Source organism: Liolophura sinensis, chromosome 1 (assembly GCF_032854445.1).
Source record: "Liolophura sinensis isolate JHLJ2023 chromosome 1, CUHK_Ljap_v2, whole genome shotgun sequence".
In the NCBI taxonomy this organism is placed as follows: domain Eukaryota; kingdom Metazoa; phylum Mollusca; class Polyplacophora; order Chitonida; family Chitonidae; genus Liolophura; species Liolophura sinensis.
Window position 1 is genome coordinate 79380619 of NC_088295.1, and position 15004 is coordinate 79395622.

Sequence of the window (15004 nt, forward strand, 5' to 3'; positions counted from 1 at the left end):
TAATTATAGTTCGCAACATTAGGCAATTGTCGGTCGTTGGGAGACTGTTGTCCAATATGCATTTGAAATCGACCGGTACTGCCACAATGCTTTGATCAAATCACCGTAAGCACATGTAAGCCTGAGAATTGTACGCACTTGAACACAAAATGAATGATTTACCATGTTTACTATTTACGTTTATTTACTCCAACTGCTAAACGTTGTGATGTAAAACAACTTCTACGTGACACCTGGGAAGCAGCTCATTGCTGTAGCTGCTTTCAACGTAATCTACTTCATTTACTTGTATGAACGCATTTTACAGAAAGGAATTTTCTGGAACTGTGGCTGTATGACAAGTAATAATTCGCAGATATATTGCGTGTAATAGGCACACTAGGAAAATATAATTCTGCTGCTGCATTTTATAGTGTTTTGTTGTTTACCATTTATAAGGTTTCCTGTATTTTGATGTTCAATATTTTCAGTTTTATTATTATTTTATGACGGACTTAAGTTAGAATTTTCCATAAATTTTACAAAATGTCATTCCTGAGATTGACTCTGCCGACATTTATTTTAATCAGCCAGAATTTATTTCCGCTATCTGCGCATATCACAGAAACAGTTTTATATCGTCCCACTATAATGTCATATCCCATAAGGTCTCAGAGTTCGGCTGTATCTGGCGACAAACATTTAGCCCAAGGTCAATTTGCGTTCTCCATTCAGCGGCTGACGCGATTTGTTTGTATCCATGTTGTGTCGGAGGTACATGTCATGCATATTCACTTTTCATCGCTTATCAGTTCCGTGGATAAAGCCTTAATACCCTACATAAGCCACAGTGTGCGTGCTTGAGCCAAGAATCAGTGTACATGGCATAATGTGCATGTATATACTCCGCGATTTTTGTTTTTTGCGGTCCCTGGGATATTTACTCAACAGCTTGTGTAAACATGACCACCCCATGTGTGACTTACGTTTACACAGATTACGTCTGGCAGGTTTTTTGGCATGCCGAATGTAGGGCTATTTCAGGATATTGTTTGCTTCTTAATTTGTCATGGAACATAGATATTTGACAATTGTTAAATTAACATTAGTGATATCTTGATCAACTGTTGACTTACTAAGCAAAAAATTCGATACGCTCTTCGAAATTATAAGCTGAAGGTATGTTTCATTTCCCTCGAAGCTATTTGAAGCTGGTTTATTTCTGTAACATTAAGGTTTGGATATTTGCTTTCAGATTATTTGGCGTTTTGGTAAGTAATGCACATCGTTGTTGGTGACAGACTCTGGCTGGAGATCAACAGAACTGACGACTGCCGTGTCTTTTAATTAAATGGGTTGGTTGATGTTTTTTTTTTCAGTAATGCTTTGGTTGGCGTTGATGATGGAGTAAATTGCTGAGGGGTAGGGCGTTGAATAAAGAGGAGAACGGGCAGGTTACTGAGGGCATTTGGGACTGGTAGATGGTGAGTCCGTATGCTGTTGAGTGGATTGGAGAAGGATGAGTGGATTAGTGACGGGTAGGGCGTTGTATTGAGAGGAGAACGGGCAGGTTACTGAGGGCATTTGGGACTGGTAGGATGGCGAGTCCGTATGCTGTTGAGTGGATAGGAGAGGGGTGAGTGGATTAGTGAGGGGTAGGATGGTGAATGGATGTTGAGGGCATTTGGTAATGGATAGGGTGTTGAGTTGGTATGCTGGTGAGTGGATTAGTGAGGGGTAGGATGGTGAATGGATGTTGAGGGCATTTGGTAATAGATAGGGTGTTGAGCCGGTATGCTGGTGAGTGAATTAGTGAGGGTAGGATGGTGAATGGATGTTGAGGGCATTTGGTAATGGATAGGGTGTTGAGTTGGTATGCTGGTGAGTGGATTAGTGATGGGTAGGATAGTGAATGGATGTTGAGGGCATTTGGTAATGGATAGGGTGTTGAGCCGGTATGCTGGTGAGTGAATTAGTGAGGGGTAAGATGGTGAATGGATGTTGGGGGCATTTGGTAATGGATAGGGTGTTGAGCCGGTATGCTGGTGAGTGAATTAGTGAGGGGTAGGATGGTGAATGGATGTTGAGGGCATTTGGTAATGGATAGGGTGTTGAGCCGGTATGCTGGTGTGTAGATTAGTGAGGGCTGGGATGGTGAATCGATGAGTAAGTCGTTACCCTGTTGAGGGTAGTCTGGTAAATTGAGTGGATAGCTAATGTCCTTGTCTGGCTATCCTTGTGAGAAGACCTTACGATGTTCCGAACTCTATATTGTTTTGGGTATCAATGTGTTCACAGTTCTGACCTCGGCAAGGATTGGGAACACCTTAGCAGCTTAATAGATTGCATTCAAACTGCCAGTAACAGTTAGCCTCGTGGATGTGCATAAATACTGCAAAAAAATCAGAACTGATGCAATCGCATCAAATCTATGTGTCCAAACAGAAACCACTAAAGAACTAAGAAAGTATTTAAAGTACAAAATTAGGACGGAATCATAGGAAGAGAGGCAGTCAACAGTTTAAATGATGTTGGAAAGCCGCAAGGCATATTCTAGTCGACTGAGTGAAATCAGTATTGAAGTCGTGTACCATGTTATTATATAAATTTTCCATAATAAAATATGTATATCCGTTGCGCTTTGATTGCAAGTGTTCAAACATCAAATCTGGAGATATAATTCAGCACGACAAATAAGGTGCCTCTAGCCCCGAGATAAGCGGAATTAGACACAAGCATGAAGGAGATTGCCAGAGATTCTGGTACCTCTGTCCATACTTAATTACAGATTAGGGAATTAAACTTATTGTAAGTGTTAAGAAACATAGAGTGAAAGTGTTTGATGGAATAACCTTGACACACTAGTTTTTGTAATTATAACTAGTGACGTTTATTGAGGCCGTCACATAAAACATAGGATCTAACAAATGCTAAAAGGCGACATATGTACACGCCATACACAGGACCCTTCGGTATACTTCTATCCAAGAAGGAACAACTTACGATGTCAAAATTACCGGTCCCGACAGCACAGTTGGTAAAGCGTCCGCTTTGGGGGTGGTAGATCCAGGGTCACACCAATGACCTTAAAAAAGAGAAAATTGTAACTTCCTCGCTTGGCGTTCAGCATGAAGGGGATAGTGCAGCAACTGGTTGACCCGTACGGGTATAATGGCTTGAGCAGGGTGGCTCCCCTGCCAACGGTAAGTCGTCTCAGTGAAGCAGCATTAGATAAAAGAGCGGTGGAAATTCGTCCTGCAACGTGGATGCACATTATATACATACTCAGGATTAAAAATTGTTAAGTACGACGGTACACCCCAAGCACTCACTCACTCACTCACTCACTCACTCACTCACTCAATCAATCAATCAATGTCAAAATATCCCTTTTGTCAATCTTGCGAGAGGGTAAATGGTTTTGGTCCTGGTATAAATGTAATCTCAGATAAGTGTGTCTGAATAAGATACAGATAATATCTGGAGTGTTTGTGGTTTGCTTTAAATCCCGAGAAGGTGGGTATATATCTTTCACAGTCTTTGCCATCATAGGCTTAGCAAATCATCATTATATACCGTTTAGTTAATGAGAAAAATCGGGTTCGCTGAAGGTTGCTGCTTCATAGTTTCTGCGTATAGTGAAATTCATACGGGAACAGATATAGGTCAGCTAAAAGGAGACACAATTTCTTCCCACTGTCGATATGTAGTTTTCCCGAATTTCACACAGATGTTATTACTGACAAAGTCATGCAACTCGATTTAAACGAAACATCCGATGAATTATAACCCTTCTATGTGCTAAAACTGAAGAAGACTTATTATTAAGAATATTCTTGTCTTAGGCGTTAGTGTAGCGGTGACCAGTTTTATTAACCACCGATACATTTAGTAACCAATAACGACGTTGTGAAGAGGGGCTTGGTAAGAATGACAATGGATGAAAGCCGAATTTATCTTCATCGCCTCAATGTAACACCAGGCCTATAAGTCGGGTTTTAATATTTGAGAAGGATATGTGGCATTTTACATCTAAGGAATTGTCAAACTTTAGACGTGAATGCCCAGAGGATTAAAGTGACAGACATTGGAACAGCATACTGTCCGTGGGCATTTTCGGTACATATACCGTCACTCAAAGCTCTTAGCGTACAAAGCTCTTATGTTTTAAAGAATTGCGCAAGAAGAAGCGAAGAAAGAAGAAAGATTTTCAAAAGTGCTATAAAAGTATAAAAGTGCTTTTATTGTCCAAGTCGCGGTGAAACTTCCAGTTAACCTAATGTTATTTGGAAGATTGCAAGACAAAAAAGCGTGCTAATGTAGGCCAATATATCGCAGACTTCCACTGTAATAGCGCTACAGAAAAGCTATTTATCCCGTGTTAGTTTAGCAGTCAAGTAGATTACACATTTAGTTGGTTTAACAGTCATGTAGATTACATATTTAATTGGTTTACAGATGACACATTTAATTGGTTTAGCAGTCAAGTAGATTACACATTTAGTTGGTTTAGCAGTCAAGTAGATTACACATTTAGTTGGTTTAGCAGTCAAGTAGATTACACATTTACTTGGTTTAGCAGTCAGATAGACAACACATTTAGTTGGTTCAGGGGTAAATTAGAAAAAACACATTTCGTTGGTTTAGTGGTCAAGGAAACTACACATTTAGTTGGTTAAGGGTAAAGTAAGTTACAAATTTAGTTGGTTTAGGGGTAAAATAGCTTACACATTTAGTTGGATTAGCGGTCAAGTAGGTTACACATTTAGTTAATTTAGCGGCCAAGTATACTACACAACTATTTGCTTTAGCGGTCAAGAAGACTGCACAATTAATTGCTACATTTGTCAAGTAGAGTGAGGGAGTGAGTGAGTGAAAGTTTTAACGTCGCTTTCAACAATATTTCAGTTTTATCGCGATCAAGTAGTCGATCTACTACGGATAATTCATTTACTATTCAGTCAAAAAGGAACACCAGAAGTCACATAACAAACACAGACGGTAGTTTAAAATCACAGCTTTCCTGCCATACCAATGGAAGAGAGAAAATCAAAAATAGTATCACTTTCTACATAATTGAAAAGGTCTGATAGAGAGCTCACGTGATAAAAGGAATCTCGTACAGGAGCAAAGTCGCCACAGTCAAGCAATATGTGTTTGACTGTGAACCGTTGATCACAAGCAAAGGAATGAGGAGCATTTTCTCCTGTCAACAAATACCCATGCGTAGCACATGTGTGACCGATACGACACCTCCTCAAAATGCAAGAGCGGAGACGATGCCGTGAAAGGGAAGGTGCTGGACCAACAAACTGACGTATATGATGCAGCTTGTTGGTTGTCTGGTCATCCCACTGAGCCTGAAACAAGCGCTTGATATAGGAGCAAATAAGTGAACGCAAGTCGGAATATGGAACGTCAGTTTGGGTAATAACGGAATGCAGAGCCGCCTTCGCGGCTCCATCTGCAGCAGTATTCTTAGGGATACCCATATGCACCCAACAAAAGACAATGATAAAATCTTCATTAAGTCGTTTAAACATCTCCCTGATAGACGGAATGTCTGGATGTACAGGCGAACTAGCCCGAATTGCCTGGAGGCAGGAAAGGGAGTCAGAGCAGATGAGAAACAGCAGCAGAAGCCACGCCATCATCATTCTTGGAACCGTCAGTGAATATACGGTGATAAAATGGATACTTTGAACACATATTACTAAACTCCTGTTGGTATACTAAAGGGTTGGTGGAAGATTTCTTCAGGGAGGAGAGCGAGGTATCAACCTGAGGCTCAGGACATAACCACGGTGGATCTTCCTGGAAGCGTATGGGGGTGATAGTATCCAGCCCAAGTCCAGCTGCTTGCACATGTTCCTGGATGCGGACACCTAGTGGAGGAACAATGGATGGCTTCTGAGCATATAAGTCTTCCAATTCCGGATGGAAGACACAATTAAAGGCTGGGTTGGATGGATTGGCTCTAAGCTTTGTGATAAGGATAGTTTAGTTCTTCGAAGCTCCAGGGGAGGCTCGTTTGCCTCAACATACAGACTCTCCACAGGAGAGGTACGGAAAGCCTGGTGATGTACAGTTTTGAGTTTCTTCAATTGGGAGCGTGCCGCACCTCCATAAACACTGCAGGCATAGTCAAGCTTAGAACGAATCAGTGCTCGATAGAGCTGAAGTAGGGTTTCATGATCCTCTCCCCATCGAGCACTAGAGACAACCTTCAAAATATCAAGCGCCTTTAGGCATCTGGCTCTAAGGTAATTAATGTGAGATTTAAATGTAATGTGCTTATCGAAGATCACCCCGAGGAATTTTACCTCCCGCACAACCTTGATGGGGGACCCATCTAAAAATACGTTCATGGGGTCTTCATGGGGGAAGTACTTCCGACAAAAGTGTACACAGTTAGTCTTCGACTTGGAGAACTTAAATCCGTTCTCCAGTGCCCAGGCATGGATTTTGTTAAGGCAAATCTGCAGTTGTCTCTCAATAGTGTGCATACCTTTGCCTCGACAAGAGATACCAAGATCGTCCACAAAAAGGGACGCATTCATACTAGGAGATAAAACTCTGGCAAGGCTATTAATCTTTGCCATCTTAAATCCATGCATATCTTTCATAATGCCATATTTCCAAGTAGTGTCATATGCCATATGATCAAAAAAGACAGATACGACATGGTCACCATTAACGATACCGTTCTTAATAAAGGATTCTAGACGAACAAGGTGATCAACAGTACTGCTATTCTTTCGAAATCCACATTGAATGTCGCTTATCAACTTATTAGTCTCCAAAAACCTGACTAAGCGATCGTTAATCATCCTCTCCATAGTCTTGCATACACAACTGGTTAAGGAAATAGGACGATAGTTATTTGGATCGGTAGAATCCTTTCGGGGCTTTGGGATGGGGACAATAATAGCGTTTTGCCATGAGGCAGGAAAATTCCCGGAAATCCAAATGGTATTAAAAATTCCAAGAAGCACCCTCAAGGAAGATTCTGGAAGGTGTCGTAAAAGCTGATAGTGGATATCATCTGGCCCTGGAGTTGAGTCATGGGCCTTGCTCAGGGATGCGGATAGTTCATGTAGAGAAATGTAGCATTGTAGGATTCTTCATTTGAGGATGCAAACTCAAGAGGACTTGCCTCGGTCTGTTCCTTGTTACGCTGGAACTGAGGCAAGTAATTATCTGAAGACGAATGGTGCGCAAATGAAGCGCCCAACCTATTGGCTATGTCACGTTTTTCTGTCAAAGAATTATTCCCGTCTTTAAGATGATTGACAGTGACATTGGATCCCTTGCCTTTGATGCGTTGGATCATATTCCAGACTTTTGACATAGGGGTACGATGATTAATCTTAGAAAGATAACGTTTCCAAGAGTCACGTTTGGACTGTTTAATAGTCCTACGGGCTTTAGCTCGAGTACGCCTAACATCGTCTAAATTACCGGGAGATGGTCTACATCGGTACACGCGCTCAGCACGTTTCCTGAAACGCCTAGCTCGTTTACAGTCCTCCATGAACCACGGTTTCTTAATACGGGGAACCGCACATGATTTCGGGATGCATTTTTAGGCTACATCGATTAGCTGATCCAAGAATAACTGGATAGGATCAATTGCATCAAGAAAAAGGTCGCTAGAAAGTGTTTCACCACACAGAATAGCAAAGCGGGGTCAGTCTGCTTTATCATAATTAAAGCGTGGAAGGGAGGAAGATACCGGCTCCTCAAGGGTAAGTATGGTGGGGAAGTGGTCGCTTCCGGACAGATCATCATGGACGCTCCAGCTGAATTCCGACCTTAGCCCTGCATCAGCCAGAGCTAAATCAAGGACCGAATAAGTGCCCTTTGCAGGATGAAGGTAAATATGTGTGCCATCATTTAAGACGCATAGAGAGTTATTAGATATAAAATCCTCCAATACAGAGCCCTTCTGGTTACGTTTAGAGTCACCCCAGAGAACACTGTGGGCATTAAAGTCACCCAAAAGAAGACACGGTTTAGGTAATTGATCATGTAAGTTTTGCAGCTCTTGTTGGTGAAGAGTAGAAGCAGGTAGTATATAAATAGAACGGATTGTTAGTACTATACCTAGTGTGATACGCACCGCCACTGCCTGCAAATCGGTCTTCAGTCCCAGTCTATTGTGTATTACACCCTGCCTAATCAAAAGAGAAGAACCCCCTGATGCCTTTCCATTCATAGACGTGGCAACAGCGTGATGAGATACATAAACTCGACATTGATAACTAGTATCAGTCATCAGAGTTTCCTACAAGCTAAAAGCTATAGGCTTGAGGTCTTGAGCTAACATCTGGAGCTCTGCGAGGTTACACTCAATCCTCTACAGTTCCACTGTAAGATCTTTGTAGTAGCCATTATTAATATTTATTTGTTCTTTTTCTTTTTTCTGGACTTTTTATACATCGCTGCCCTACGCTCATCAAAATCCTCCTGTGACAACGTTATCAACTTCCTCTGCTTTTTAACCTTGTCAACTTTAGAATCACGTCGCAGTGTGCGCTAATACGACCCCAGGGATGTTGAGACAGGTATGAAGACCTCATCCTTGCCATTGGTATAGGCAGGCAAGTCTTCGGGTGCATCCATTTCCGAAAGAGATTCCTCCATATTGGATTTTCCACCAGCTCTAGACATATCAGATTGCTGAGAGCTTCCCTGAGGATCAAGACAATCTGCTATATCTCTAGTGTCTAACTGTGACATTGTAGACGGGTCAGGGCTGAACGTGCTATCCCATAATGACGGGCTCTTACCAAATGCACCTTTGGAGGGCGTCACGCCACTGGATTGCGTCTCCTTAATGCAGGATGGCGTAGTATTCGAAATTTCTGACGATCTAGGTGGTGAGGAGGTATTCGAGATTTGACACGGACAGCCCACTCCGAGCTATTTGACGTCTGAGATGCCTCGTAAAGGCTCTGTTGCCCACCTACTACTGGCGATTCGCTTAACTTCCTGACCTTATTTGTAGAATCAATGCGCTTATTTCGAATCTTTTTGCTGGAGGACATGGAGTTAGTGACAACTTGCCACTCTCCAGCTTCCTCGTTGTCAGCAGCAGAGTTATCCAAAGTCCCCTTATTTTGTTGACTGGAAGGAACAGACTCGCCAGAAACCCCAATTTCCATATCATCCCCATGTCCCTCATTATAATTACCATCATCATCTCCTCGACCTTCATTCTCATCTTTATTGTCACCTTCAACTTCATAAACATTACTATCCTTATCATCATCATCATTATCATTGCAATCGTTATCGTCATTATCGCCATTGTCATTTTCATCGCTCAACGGGCAGTCCTTTTGAAAGTGGCCTGCCTGTTTACACTTGAGGCATTTATCCTTTAAAGGACAGTCGGCCTTGAAATGTTCTGTGCTATCACAGATGTGACAGGCACGGACCTGACCTGTGTACCACAAAGGAATTCTAAAATTCCCAACCGAAATTGATTGTGGAATGATCTCGGTCACACCACTCATGTAAATACGGCGCATACCATTCTCAAGTGACCTATCAAAAAGGTAATGTTCCCGGCTGACGTGATGGACCGTGCCATACCTGGACATCAAACCTCGAATAGTGCCATCGGGCACCTCGATCGGACATCGAGATCTAACCAGGAGCCTTTGCTCCTCCACATCATATATGGACAATCTACCCCTTTGAATGTGAAGCCGCTAGCCAACAGCTGTTCCTTCACAGTTTGCGTAGCCACTGTAACATTCCAGACATCTCTAGAGACATTGATTAGTCCCTTTAAGACATTAGGCCCACTAGCCACTAACTCCTTTAGCCGATTGTATACTTCAACCGGTTGTACACCTCCCTGTATTACAAGCTTAAGGCTTAAGGGTCTATTTACTCGCCCTGCCCATTGTGCAGCAGTCAAGTAGATTGCACATTGAGCTGGTTAAGCGCTCAAATAGATTACACATTTAGTTGATTTAGCGCTCCAGGAGAATACTCATTTAGTTGGTTTAGCAGTCAAGTAGATGACACATTTTGTTTGTTTACCAGTCAAACAGATTACACATTTCGTTGGTTTAGCAGTCAAGTAGATGACACATTTTGTTGGTTTACCAGTCAAGCAGATTACACATTTCCTTGGTTTAGCAGTCAGATAGACAACACATTTAGTAGGTTTAGCGATCACGTGGATTACATATTTTCTTGGTTTAGCGATCAAGTAGGTTACACATTTAGTTGGTTTAGCGGTCAAGTAGATTACACATTTAGTTGGTTTTAGCAGTCAAGCAGATTACACATTTCGTTGGTTTAGCAGTCAAATTGATTACACATTTGGTAGGTTTAGCGATCAAGTGGATTACACATTTTCTTGGTTTAGCGGTCAAGTAGATTACACATTTAGTTGGTTTTAGCAGTCTAACAGATTACACATTTAGCTGAGCCATTTTTTCTGAGCTCGTGCATATATCCAGTTGGTCCCTTGCCTGTGAAATAGTAACAAAGTGCCAGTGGTTTACCTCTATAGACCTGGGGGGAGGGGGGCATGAAGCTTAGTGTTTAGCTACCCTTATCTTAGTACACTTTATATCTCTATAACATACATTGCCATGTTAATTTCGGTGTTTCGTCAATCAGTAGACTAACTTGCTACAACTAGAGAACCTGCGCTGACAAAATGTAGTTCATCTGTAAATGAGCACGATTTTTTCAGTTCGAATAAGATTATGTTTATTAAATTTCTATTTCATTAGTTTCACTTGCAAATTGTTTGAAATAAATCAATATAATAAACACAACAATCTCAAAGAATTACAAGGTGGTCACTTCTCTGATAAATCACTACGCCACGGGAATTCTCGCATGCTCTAACGTCAGGTGAAAGAGACTTGATGGGTAGGTTTATGCGAGCAAAGTTTCATAGCGCGATGTAGTTTAATATCAGATCTTTTTTTATGACTGGATTGGTGACAGAAATTTTCAACTTGAACGAGCACTGAACACGTGGATAACCACCAGGTATAGGCCTATGATGAATGGCACTGTCATAAATTAAGAGGCGAACATTTTCCATTGAATGTACACTTCTGAAGTGAATGTGTTGGATACATTTAAAAGGCATGACCATTGTTTCAATATTGTTTGACTATGAGGAGTAAATGAGACTATCCAGGAATGCACATTCCACTTTGTGTTGACAGTGATAAGCATGTCTCACATATTAAATGGAATAACACATTTATCATTTGCCTTTTCAGTTTAGTCAGGGTTTTAATTTGATTGTGCCTTGACATTGCAATAAAGACCTTAAGATAGGAAGGGAATTCTGTGCAAAAATATTCATTACCCTGTAGTTTGGGTGAAAGCCAGTTTCGTTGACTTGTGTTACCCATATTTGCAAATAGTCAAAAATCACAGGCAAATATGGTCCCGATATAATAATGAAACAATTCAATAAAAGAAAATACCTGACTGAAAATGTTTCATACTGATCTGTCAGTGAACACTGTTGTCAACGAGGTAAGTTAAAACACCCCATTGTTACAGCATTATCTGACATGCAAAACAAAAGCTCATTCATTTGGGAGGTGAGACGTCTTTTCTTGAAGTTTTCTCCAAGATATCAATCAATTTAAATAAATCAGTCATGAAATAGGGTCGATGGCACTGTGAGGTATAGTTGAAATGATGTTAGCAATGGAACGGCCGTCGTCTACATGTCCATGGAGAAGAGTGGGTTGTTATTGGGCAGTTTGATCAGATATGGCAGTCTTTTGTTATCCATTACACAGCTACCGGCCAGTTTTTTAAAAAAACAAAACCGCTACAGCTATCGATAATGGACGGCAACAAGAACGAAATTACAAAATAGACTTTTTCCAAGAAATCGAAATCTGGATATCATTGTGCTTAAGCCTTGCATAAGGTGCGACGAAGAAATTGAAAAAGAAACATTATCATTGGAATGGTTTTGTTTAAATGTATGCAGTGACAGTGTATCGTGTTCATAAGAACGTAATGTATTGTTGATCGGCTTTCTAATTCGCTAACCGCCAGCAGAAGATGAAAAAACAATGTGCTAATGTTTTAATACAATAAATCAAGTTGTACTGTTTGATATTTGCCTTGATGGAGACTTGAAATATTCTCACCGGGAAGTGAAAAGACATTTGGACTCTTGATTCATATAAAATAACACGATATAAACATTTTTTTATAAGATTGCTAGATGAAGTTTGACACATTAGATCTGGAACATCCTTAGGCTTTAGTTTTCTAAAAAGAATGAAAGTTTTACAAAGTAAAACCATACCATACTAAAACCAGATAATCATTTTGTATTTTGTACCAATCTACTCTCTTGTATTGTACACACTGTGCACATTTATCACGTATAAATCGAAAGAAGTTATCCCATATTTCATGCTTTGTATAAAAAGGAAATAAATTGTACAGGAATGAAAAATGGTCACCCACAAATTAGAGCCCAGTGTAAATCTCTGTTAGTGAAAATGAGAAAAGTTTCAGGAAACCATTGACCTATTTTTGTGCAAGAAGCAAGCGACAGCGTTCATAACCTGCACTGAGAAAGAAAGTGCTTTATAGAAAAAGAATTAGAATTATGAACAATTTATACCTCTGTTTTCCATTTAATACCTGACTGAAAATGTTTCATATTGACCTAAACACTGTTATACGGTGGCCCATGTACGCCATTATCTCATATCTCAATATCAACATACGACATGTTGAGGCTAATCCATTTTTCAGGAATGTTGTTGCATATGGTTATGCTTACTGAGTCTTTAAATATTAACACAATCTGTACTTCCAGATAATTACATTCGTACACAGAGCACTTCTATCTGATCTAGATGAACTACAGCTCAAACAAAGCTGGTTGCAAGCTAAAACTATCTGGGTGCTAAACTATAATTCGGACCAATTCTTACAACACAGGTAAAATGGCTTTATTTATTACTTTGTTTGATACATCTTTAAAGTCATACTCAAGAATTTTTGAAGTCCGCGGCTTTATTTACGAACGTTACTGTATTAGCTATTGACTGTCTTTCGGTTCAGATACGGTTTGTGAATAAAGCACATGATGACAAACAAAACTGGGTAACTAGAATTTCTGATATTTGTGATTAATATTCCTCTAAACAAACTGGAACTGCCGAAAATGCCTGTAGACAAAGCTATCACTTTCTCGTAGAACATTTTAAGCTCTATGGGAGTTATTCTTATGTTGATGGTATACCCATACTACATCTAACTTTTCCATTTATGAAGGAAGAAAATATACATGGGACTCATGCACCTAAAGACACGCCAGTCAGGATAAGGCTGTTTAGATGCACATTTTTACTGATCCATTACGGTGCAAGACTGCCTTATTCCATTAACAAAACCGTCACTTCGTTGACTTTTCTCAGAGCTGTTTCCTATGTCAATGAGTCCAAATAAATCAGTTAGAATAGCGGCTCTAGAATAACGGTTCGAACACACGATGTGGTCTAATAGGGAGCAGGTTAGCATAGTTATAGCCGTCTTCTTTTTTACAGAGAAATCTAAAGTGGCCTGGCGTCAGGTAAAATTACGAAGCAGTTTACTCCATTTTAGCGTCAGCTTGATTTCTGTTTCACTGTTGAAGAAGGTTGGGTTTTTTAGTAGCAAATCACTCCTTCTGCCACGTTTTTGACATTGCCACCAGCGTGAACGATTTAACTTTTTCTCGGATATCATGTAAAGAGAAGAAGAGCCAGTATTGTGCATCTATTTGTTGAAAGATGCCTCTAATATACATCAATACACCTTAAATAGCCGCTATAACTCGAAGAACTTTATTATTATTGCCAAATTTAAAACCACAACTCTGATTTACTCATTAAAGTTACTTCAGTGGGTCTTTGTGGGCTTGACAGTGGAATATCGATCCATTTGCTAATTGAATGAGAAGCGCTGGCATCATAAAGCTGTGGTTGAACTTCTTTAAACCCAGTGACGCGTGGTTTTTCCACCCATTTAAGACGCACAGAATTGACGCCAGGGAGCCAGGTGTCACTCTCCATCGTGAAATCTTAATAATTCAGTTTTTCATCTACAGTGCAATATATTGTTAGTTGTAGTTTATCACGTCAGACGATTGCCTATCGCCATGGAGCTACGTTTTGTGTTGGATTGACGGTTTGACAATAGCGGTATACTAGTATTTATCAAATCTTTATGAGTGAGGCCTTACTGTACACTCTAGCATCTAGTAAATAATTTGCTCCTGACGGTATTTTGTTGAATATAGATATTAAACATGTTGAAGTAAAACAACTTCTACGCAACTTGTGGAATAGCATGGAAGTTGCGCACTGGATTGGCCATCTTTTCAACATTAGCGAAGTCTTCCATGATTGGTGTTTTACAGCTATGAAATATCCGAAACGTGTACTTTATAAGTAGTATAAGAAGAAAAGTACAAATAAACTCCTTTACTTTACAGACACATTACATTTAATATACACAATGAAAAATAACGATTATGCTGCCGTGTTTTATAGATTTTTGTTATTCAGTATCATTACAGTACCTTTATTATTTTGGTACTTTGATGTTCAGCAGTTTTTAACTTCCCAGTACTTTTTGTATTTGTTTTTGATTCTTTTGGGGAATTTTTACAATAGCATTTTAAATAAATTTGAAGACAAAATGTCATTCGAGATTGGCTGTCCACATTTATTGTTTATCACCCTCAATTTAATTCTTGGGTTTCCCTGTGCGTATTACTTTAGTGACTCTTTATTTTCCCATAAGGTTGTCAGTTCCTGTAATGTAATACAATGCGGCTGTGTATGGCGACAAACACAGCCACAGGTGAACTGGAAAACTCCTGCCTATGGGTGGTGCGATTGGATTGTACCCATGTAGTGTCCAAAGTATATTCACTTCTTATTGAGACATGTTAATGTACGCTTATCAGTTCCAGGGATATTATGTTTAATACCACACATAAGCGACGTGGGCC